This window comes from Pygoscelis adeliae, unplaced genomic scaffold, assembly GCF_000699105.1.
Source record: "Pygoscelis adeliae isolate BGI_AS28 unplaced genomic scaffold, ASM69910v1 Scaffold103, whole genome shotgun sequence".
NCBI classification, from domain to species: domain Eukaryota; kingdom Metazoa; phylum Chordata; class Aves; order Sphenisciformes; family Spheniscidae; genus Pygoscelis; species Pygoscelis adeliae.
In genome coordinates this window covers 3,767,364-3,777,467 of record NW_008824723.1, presented here as the reverse complement: position 1 = coordinate 3,777,467, position 10,104 = coordinate 3,767,364, and the positions used below count along the sequence as shown (strand labels likewise).

General features: G+C 38.4%; 1 protein-coding gene across 1 annotated transcript in view; it reads left to right on the top strand.

Moving 5' to 3' along the window:
* The first annotated feature begins 1,038 nt into the window (after positions 1-1,038).
* FAM49B (family with sequence similarity 49, member B) overlaps positions 1,039-10,104 on the top strand; it is a 45,614-nt gene continuing 36,548 nt past the window's right edge. The window contains exon 1 of the mRNA XM_009323354.1: positions 1,039-1,120. The gene's annotated coding sequence lies outside the window, so the exon portion shown is untranslated. The remainder of the gene's footprint in view (positions 1,121-10,104) is intronic.

Sequence of the window (10,104 nt, the reverse complement as noted above, 5' to 3'; positions counted from 1 at the left end):
TTATATTTCTAAAACAAGTTTATGCTAAAAACAGATGCATTGCAGAATGTGGTTGACTTTGCTGTAGAAGCAGAGAGAATTGTGGTGCAAAATGGGAAGATCACTCTTTAAAAGAAACCTTGAGATGCGACATATTGACGAGGTGGATTCTGGTACCAAGAACAACATGTGAAGTAGGAGCAGCAGTGGTTTTACTAGAGACAGGTTAAGTGATGACACTCAAATATTTAAACTAGCAGAAATCCCTGAAACAGAAGCAGCCTACAAAACCCCAAATGGAAAAGGCTTGTGAATGTTTCACCACAACAGAAAGGTGCTGGTTTTGGCCAGTTCATCATCCAGTTACTGTACTAAAAAAGGTAGACTATTTGCTGTATAAACCTACTCCAAATGAAGCTAAAGACCCTTAGAATGCTTGCAGTAGATCTCAGCGCTGCATTTCCGTAGGAAATGCTGTTCTGTCTGACTACACAAATACTCATTTTCTAAACCAGAAACTTAGTTTTGAAGCAGGAAATCTAAGTAATCCTAGAGTAAGTTCAGAAGGGTAAAAAGTGCCAGTGGCTGAATTTGTCTTAAACTGATGAAAATGGTAGCAATGAAGCATTTTTCCCTGCATGCAATATATATGACGCTGTAAATGAAATTTGAACCGAGACCTACTTTGTTCTGCTGCAACTATCTGTAACTTGGCTCAGTAACGCAGAGATGTAATGCTCTGTTTTTGTGCTGTAACTATGTGTAACTTAACTCAGTAATGCTGAGATGCAGTGCTCTATTTCTGATGCTTGTGATCATGGATAGCTAATTGCCTTACTGACTCACAGAAGAGTTTGTAAGGATGCCTCTCCATTTGCTTGTAATGCCACTTCCATAAAATCACAAGGGTTTTTGAAATCAGCATGTTTTATTTGCATTCCTAAAGAATTATTTAGGTTCCTTGGCACTGCAGGATTAACTTTGATTTACCCCTGGCACTGGCTTATGTAGTTGAAATACTGTGTATTGTTTATGTTTAATGGGATTCTTCTATTTGTTCAGATTCTGAAGACGAGCCGCTGCATCGATAATCTGAGGAAGGGAGTTCTCTGTTAAGACTGCAAGAAGATACTACCAACTGGTAAACACTTCCTTAGGTGTCTTTGCTTGTAGAATGTTTCTTTGTTTTCCATATTTTAGGCCAAGGAGTACAAAGTATTTTGATCTATTGAAAGCAAGAAGTAGTTCATGCAATATTTCTTTCTTTTTTTTTTGGTAATTAACTGTAGCTTACCAGACAAAAGGCTCAGTAGCAGTGGATAACATGTGGGTATTTAAATTGGAATACAAAGTGATTAAATTCCTGCTCTCACAGTAGGAGAAAAATGACTAGCCTTTTTTCTGTAGTGGGACATTAAACATGGTCTGTTTGCCTTTTCCACTGAGATTAATGCAAAGTGTCTGTACCTCTTACTATATAAAGACTATTTGAAGTGTGATAGTGCAAACACTGAAACTTCAAATCTGATGCTTCAGAGCCTGAAGAAAGAGAAAAAAGGAAACTTTAACGAAATCTAGTTTAGAAGTTGAATGTGGCTAAGCATGCGAATTTGAGTGTCCGGGTGCTTTGGAGGATGCCACTAATGTGCTTTTATTATTCTGTGGGAGTTTGAGGCATAATTTTCACTGAAAATAATAGATGATATTAAAATTAAGGATGTATCATAATCAACAGGCATTTAAAGTCATCTGTAGGTTGCCTCTATGTTCAGAATGGTAAAAGGATCATCAGTGAAGAGCTGTGACCACTTAGTAGCAGTTTACCAGCCCGTAAGTTAAGATGTTGAGCTATGCTGTTACAAGGCAATCACAAGGAAACATGAGAATTTAGGACATCTGAATATGGCTTGACATAGCTAAATCATATGCACGTTGATGGTAGGTACCAGATTTACAGCTCACTTCTCAAATAATGTTGTAAATGAAGTAGCAGTCTTCAGTATGGGGGAAGACATCCACAAAGTTGTAAACTAAATATGCATTCAGTTTTCCTCTGTGATTATACCTTACAGTATGCCTTCTGTAAAGCTTGAATCCTACTCTTCTGTTCACTACTACCATTTGAGCTACAGGGCTAAGTAAACTTGTGTCAGGAGAGGGTTCTTAGCCAGGAATAGGGTCATGCAGCTGGGTCAAAGGATGAATGTGGAAAGCAGCAGCATCCTAGCCAGTAAGGAAACATTAAGCTTTTGTGAGCCAAATATTTACAGATACTCTATTAATCTTCACATGCCAGTCAATTTGCCTAAATTTTATAAGCAATCAAGGATAACTTTATGAAGTTATGTTGTGTAGCTGTTGCTAATAACCAGGGTTCACAGGGAATATTAAAATACTTTGTTCTGTTACTCTGCCACTCTGCCAAACCTAGATTAATGATAGGAAAGTTTTGAAGGCTTATAGTGGTCGATAATGTGCATCTGTCAGAAATGACATACTGAAAACAATGTTTGGCTTTATGTAGACTTTTTTATATAAAGATGACTTGTATAGTACAGCTATTTGTGAGCGTTAATTTCAGGAGCTTTGTTGTCTGGCTCTGTAAAATAGCAGCTCCTGACACTAAAATGTGTATGAGACTTCTTCCCAAATACCCAGTTTGAAAATGCATGTCCCTCAATTTACGGGAGAAAGAACCACTGGTGTATAGTATGTCACAATTTGAGGTGCCAAAGGACTGTATTACCAATGCAAGTTTTGAACCACTTTGCAATTATCTGATAGTAATTTTTAGGTTAATCCTTTGGATTATTCTGATCATATATCATGTGAATAAATAACGTATGTCTGTCACTAAATTTGAGTGCATAGCTTGCCCCATACAGAAAATTGAAAAGCTCCTTAGCCTAGTAGTGAGGGGTCCTCTGTCCATTTCCCTAGTTCGGCTTCCCTTCCCACCCCATTGTCCTCCCATCTCTGTCTGAGAGAGAAGTTTAACAGGATGACCATGCTGAGTGAAACTGGGCAATTCTAGAAAGTAGCTCTTTGTCTGCAACTGTGGTAAATTATTTGTCTTAATTCAGCATTTCCTTTAGGACCAAGCAGTGCTTTTTAGCTTAGGGGTAGTGCTGCACAAACTTGATTTCACTGTTTCCAGCATTAACTTTGGTCTGGGAAGACATCAGCTGAGAGCCTACTGAGCTCTACCACACTGTAGACCTGACCCAGGTCTCAGCTCAGGCCCCCTACTCTGGGAAGAATGCGACACATGAACACCGCATCCCTTGGGGCAGAGTGTGTCTGGGTCTTGCATGACTGGTGCTGAGATAGAAATACTAAGCCAGCTGGACCTTGGTATGGTGCAGACGAGCCCGAATGGTTGTATAAGACATGCGTGCCTATTTTATCCAGGTGGTATTTCTTTTGGTTATGATGTTTCAGCTTTTCATTGTCACAGAGACTGAAAGACAAAACATTTTAGTGTTTGCCCTATTTTTCTTGTATTAGCTTTTCTTTTTCATTATGTTAACTTACTTGTATGGGATTATTTTTCCAGAGTATCAGCCATTCTGAAAAGATTTTGATAATTATCTCCTGCTTTTGCGTATAATCTCTGATAATTATTCATTCTTATTTTATAGCTTTATCTCTCATATGCAGCTTGAACTTGTCTGCATGCTTGAAGATTTAAAAATCTTTCTATGCAACTTAGAATTGTTCCCCTGTAGTGATGATGGGGAGATGGTTTGAGCAAACTGATTAACATGTGGAGTCCCTGTTCCAGCACTGATATTGCAGTGTTTGTGGATTAACAGGTTTTGCATTTTTTGCTAATTTTAATAAATATGAAAACATCTTCAGTATTATGTTTGCAAAATAGAAGCAAATGCATAGCTGTAATTTTCTTATTAATTTTGAGAACTCTTTGTTGTGGCTTGTATAGGTCTTACAAGAGTAGCATTTGTCTGGCTGACACATCTTTAAATGTTCTGCTTCCTTGTGGGGAGAATCTTTATGATCTCTTTGGTAACAATTTCAGTCTTCTAGTGCAAATCCCTTAATATGTGCTAAACTTAAAAAGAGCAGGAAAGTTTGTTTCTAGTTGTCCCTGTACCCCGCCTGCCTACAAAAGGTCAGAAGCGAAGGCCCTCATTCAGAAGAGAGAGTGTATTGAGTGAGGACATACTGCATGTGTTACGGACTTCTGTATGGCTTTGACCGTCTGGGAAGTTTATATAAAGTCAAATGTGCTGCAAGAAATATAAAGCAAGGTTCTGTTTTGTTTTGCTCAATGCTAAATGTTTCCTCTATTAAATGAGGAAATAGGTGTTAAAAAATGTGCAGCTTTTAATGTGTGCTTTCAGAAGGATTTTTTTGTTCCGGGTAACCTATGTAACCAACGTAAAAAGTGGTGAAGTTACAAATGCTTCTGAGCAACTTGAAAAGCTTTCACCGCAGAGCCCACCAGATACCAACAGTAGGGGTAATGTGGGAACCATCAGGGGTAAAAGAATAATCTGTCACGATGAGGCTATAAACTGTAAATACATGAAGAAAAATGAACGTCTTTCTGACAACTGAAACCACTTTTACTTCCCATTTGTGCCACAAGTTTAAAAACAGTCTCCTCTGGTAGTGTTGCTCTAAATATATTACTGTAGTTTGCCTATAAATTCTATTTGCAATTCATCAGAGCTTCTTGATGTGATTTGTCATCTGTGTGAAAGTGGGTTTGTTGAAATGGTTCTTAGTATATGGAGGTTAAGTACTTCTTGTGGTTTTGACACTTGCTATAAAATATTTTGGTAGAAATTCTGATCATTTTACTGATGTTCTACCAGCATGCATTTATTTTGTATTAATGCTGGTATCTAAGGCAAGAAAGAGGAATAGCTGACAGGTTTTTTTTTTTTTAGGCCAAACTGAGCTCTCCTATTTATTTGCTGTATTTTTATCTTGGGGCTTGTTTAATGTAGCTGGTTGTGATAGCATGGGAACAGATTGAGGGGCTAAAAGCTTTTGTGCATTCCTGTGTTTTTTAAAGTCTAATAGTATGTATTAGCTATTAATGTAAATAATCTGCCTGTGCTGACACAATGTAACGTGGTATCTTTTCTCTCACAGTGGACATAAAATTACTTAAAACCTCAAATGAAGATGGTAGTAATCTGCAAATGATCAGTGACAGGGGATTTTTTTATTGTAAGCAAGCAGAATTCAGTGCAGAACTCTTTCAAAATATCCTTCCTTTACATGCGGTAGTCCTGCTGCAACGGTTAGTAGAGTAAGCTTAAAAAGAAGTGAGTTTTGAATCTGGTTTAATGGCTCATTTAGTAAACTCTGTTCTGCTTGAGACTTCAGCAATGCCGATTTGTTTATGAAGGTAAAGCTGCTATTTTTCTCCACCTGTAAATAATTGTTCAGGACAACATGAACTGTTTAATTCTGTTTGTCCAATGAGCCTTCAAATGAAAGACATTAATCTAAGGGTTGTTTTGACTTTCTGAAAAGTCATTTTAAACATACCAGCAAAATATGTAAACTTTTCTCATCAGAAAGACATTTGACCTGAAAAGCTGTGCTTGTTGGGACAGGTGACTGGATTTTCGTATTATGTTTTATGTGGTCTGTTCTATTAGGTTAACATCAGATGTTGCTTATTTCACTTCCTGACTTACAGGACTCTTATATGCTTGTTAAAGGAAATTTCTAGGTTTTGTGTGGGGTTTTTGTTGTTTGGCTTTTTGGTTTTTTTTAACTCTGTAGGGACTTGGACTATTAACATATAGTCCTTCAGATCTGGTTAATAGTCAGCTTACTGCTTGACCACATAACTGCAGTTTTATTATTTAGAGTCATAGAATATCTCGAGTTGGAAGGGACCCGTCAGGATCATCAAGTCCAAGTCCCTGCTCCTCGCAGGACTACCTAAAACTAAACCATATGACTAAGAGCGTTATCCAGATGCTTCTTGAACTCTGACAGGCTTGGTGCCATGACCGCTTCCCTGGGAAGCCTGTTCCAGTGACCGACCACCCTCTCAGTGAAGAACCTTTTCCTAGTGTCCAACTTGAATTTCCCCTGATGCAGCTTGCCTCCTTTTAGCTCATTGTGGAATTAATTTTGGAAATTATTAAGCAGAAAACTGTGCAGCTGTTGAGATTCAGTATCACTAAATTACGATGCAGGAATTAAGACCTTGTTGTATGGCTCCTAGGTTTTTTTCCTGACTATTGAATACACAGCATGGTCCCTAGGAGCTGGGCCCAGACATTCCCATACTATGTCTCTTATGTTTGTTACCCTGTATTCTGTAATTTTTGTGCATGCTTCCATCTTAAAAGTTAACCAATAAACATTTGATGTCGCAGGTTAAAATAACTTGGTTAGGTTCTTCCTTTCTGGACAGCTAGTGATTGATGTGGTTGTTTTGAGTATTCTTGTTTATCATTTTTACTGGCATCTAATCACCCATGTTTTTCTTTGTATTAGAATAGCCTGAAACTTCTGTTACAGGATTATTACTATTTAGCTGATCTGAAATTTTTCCTTTTTTTAATTTTAGCTGAAACAGTTATCACCAATCTTTCCATGTAGGTGTGTAGGTGGAGCTCAGGGCACTCCTGGGCAAGCTGGAGGTGCTTTCGAGAGTCTCAGCACTATATGACAGTTACTCTGGCCGGAACAGGGCTCCTCTCATCCTTCTTGGCAGAAATTACTGCTTGTCCCAAGGCTGTGTCATGGAGTCACTCTTGCACAGTGTTGCCTCTTGGCTTGTGCATGAGTTACTGCTACGAAGGAGCTGCCTCTACTGAGACTTGCTTAGCGGGGCAGTACCAGGGACCTTTGGGAGAAGCAGCTTTAAAACAAACTGCTTAGGTATCCCCTCCAACCTGCTCAGCTCTCAAGACTGTGAAAAGCATGTGGCAAAATTTACTGCTGTTGGTTTCCATAGGAGGAGCTTTTCAGGCTTTTTAAAAGCTACTCTGTGTTCTTTGGAATCTGGAATAAACAAATCCATTGCCTCTGAGCAGCAGAGGTGTTGTCTGTGAAACTTTAGCTCTAGCCTAATCAGCTTAAGTCTAGATTCATCTTACAGTTTTACCTATCGGAGCATTAACTATGACTTCAGCTCCCAATTTCTGATACCGTTGAGGAACCAGTTTATGGTTAGAACTCAGTAAAACCAGTAAAAAGATGTTTTAGGTGGTAAGTTACTCTCTTCTCCGGTTGGTTTCCTTTCATGATAGAAGTTCCTTTCTGTTCACGTGACTTAGTATAGTGCTGAGGAAAGTGGTTTACCCTGGGCGTAGAAATCTAGATTACAAGAAATAAGGACTCCTCTGTTTAAGTGTTATTGAATAGGGCTATGGGTCTTGGGGTTGCTCAGAGCTGATAATACACTACTAATAATGTTGAATGGAAAGCCCTTTTGACATTTTCTTGTCTTACTGTTTTTATTATGCAAGTGGATGAGTATTGCTGCAAACTTCCTGGAACAGGTTTCATTTCTGTTGTGCTGGTATTGACTCAGAACTCTCAGTCTTAAACTTTGCCATATTCCTAAGAAATTATATCATTTGTATAGCTGAGATAAAAAAGCTGTTGAATCACTTGGTATTGAGGAACACTTTACAACTGGGCGTTAACAGCATAACATCAAAGGAAGCATCAACTGCAGAAAAATAGCAATGCGAAGTAGTCATAGGGAGGTTAAACATGCAATAGATAGCAAACAGCAATACTATTTAACGTAAAGGTATCCAATATCTCTTCCTAGCTTAGGAATACTTGAGTACTTTTTTTTTGGGGAGTGAAAACCTGAATGCTATATAGTTCTTCAAAATTCTGCCCGTGTAATATACCTGCTACTAAATCACTTCAGGATTTAGATTTATGAAAGTTCAAAAGAAATATAGGAGATAATATGCTACCAGAAATAGCAAATTCAGTTGTTTCAATAATTGACTATTAGACACAGGCTTCTTTTTTCTTTTCTCTCCCCCCCCGTAAAACAGGAAGTTGTATAGCCTGGACTCAAATACCACAGTTCTACACTCCTCACCCCCCCGCCAAAACCCAAACCAACACAAAAAAACCCACCCCAAATTAAACAACCCAAAGAAGTCCCATCTCTGTTTTCCTAAATGTCCTTATTTGTCTTCTGGTTACCCAACATTTAATATTCTCACTTGCTTTAAGAAGTTAAAGAGTTTATTTGGGAATATTTAAATTAACTTTCTGATTTGGTTAAAAAATCCTTTGTACTCGGTCTTCAACTTGCAGGTGTTTTTTTTCTATGTAAAGCTTTGACAAGATGCAAAAATGAGGATTATGATAGTTCATTTTACTGTTTCCACTAAGCTTAAGTAATGGTTTGTTGTGGAAGACATACCTGTAAGTGGATGAAATATAAATTTTCATGCTGAATATCAGTCTTGTATATGTGTGAATATCCTCTTAGGCCATACAAGCTTCGCAATTATATGTGGTTTTCCCCTTTTCTTTTTAATAAAAGGGCTATATGTATATAAACTTGTCCCCCTCTTGTTAATCTATAGTGCATCATCTAAACTGCATTGAAATATTTTCTTCAAAGCAAACCTGATGACTCTTTGTCATATTCCTTTTGAAGCCAGATCTTCAGACTAAGCTTTAGAGGAGTGGAAACAGTGCTTTCTGGACCTCACTTGGAGTGAGTACGCCAAGTAATTAATTGCGCTCCTAACTTAGCATGTGGAACTGAGAGTGCTGCTAGATGTTTGGATGCACAGTATGAAGAGCTGTATGCCAGTATGGCTGCGTAGAATATGAGTTATGTTGGCATAAATGCATTTTAATCCGAGAATAAAGGACAGAAAACATAACGTGTGCTTTTGGCAGGTGTCTTAACACAGGTTGAGAACTGCCAAGAAAGCTTTCAAGTCAGATCACCCTTTCTATCATTAAATTATGAACCTAAAACATGGGTTTGAGTGTAGCAAGTGATATGAGATACTATGAGACAGCATTGAGAAATAATATAGGATAGGGAGAGGCTTAATGTAACACAGACGTTTAAGATACAATTTAGCTTCAGAAGGATAAATAAAAATTAATGGAGAAGAAAGATTTGAGCTGAGGCTTTCTTCAGCTAGAAGTCAAAAAAGTGGTTTTATAGCAGGCAACCAGTAGATTTGCTTTCTTATAAAGAGCTAAGGTCACTTTGCAGTGACCTTTGCATAGATTTAATCTAATGTTTGATTGCCATACAGATAGAGCAGAATCTTCTTTTAGAATCACTGGTGTTAGCATTGGAGTTCACATCCATTTAGCACTGAATCATGGCTTCATCTGCAGATGCCCTGAAACTTCCTTTGAAACATGATCTTAGCTATGATTTATTTTTTATAGCTTAGCCATCTGTTATTGTTACTAAAGTAAAAATCAAGTTTTATTACTAAACATTTCTTAGTGTTCTTTTTTTATTACCCACAAGGTGTGGGATGTATTTGACTTGCAGTTCTGTTTTGGACTGGGCTTGTTTTTTATGTTTTAGTATGTGCTTCTAAGAGTAACCAATTTTTGGAGTGGTTTCCTCAAACTTCATTTCAAGTTTGTAACTGAAGCAAGAGAGCAGAAGTGTCTAAAAATTGCCAGAGCAGTGCAGTGTTTGAGCCAGGGCCTGTTCTGTTCAGCAATATGCAAAGGGCAGTTAAGATTCATGGACTGAGAACATCGGTGCTGTAGTCCACCTCTGGCTCGTATGGAGTTCAAGCTGGTGATGCTTACCAGGGGAAATTCTAGTGCAAGCTTGAACTTCAAACAAGCAATTTAAACATTTGCTCTGTGAAAGCAGCAGGCTGGATTGTGTTTTGAAGACTGCTAAAGCGTGGGTGCCTACTACCTCACATGGAATACATGAATCTCATGTACTCCATGAGTAGAGGGGAACCTCAATCCATCCCACTCCTACCAGTTTGAAACCAGGGCCAGCAATAGATGCCCAGAGCCTGGAGAAGGAACACAGGTCAGCCCGTAGAGCGCCTGAAGAGCAGCACAAAGGAACTCCAGCCAGTAAGGCAGCTTCATCGGGGGCCCAACTTAAATGCCTCTATGCAAACGCACGTAGCATGGGGAATAAAC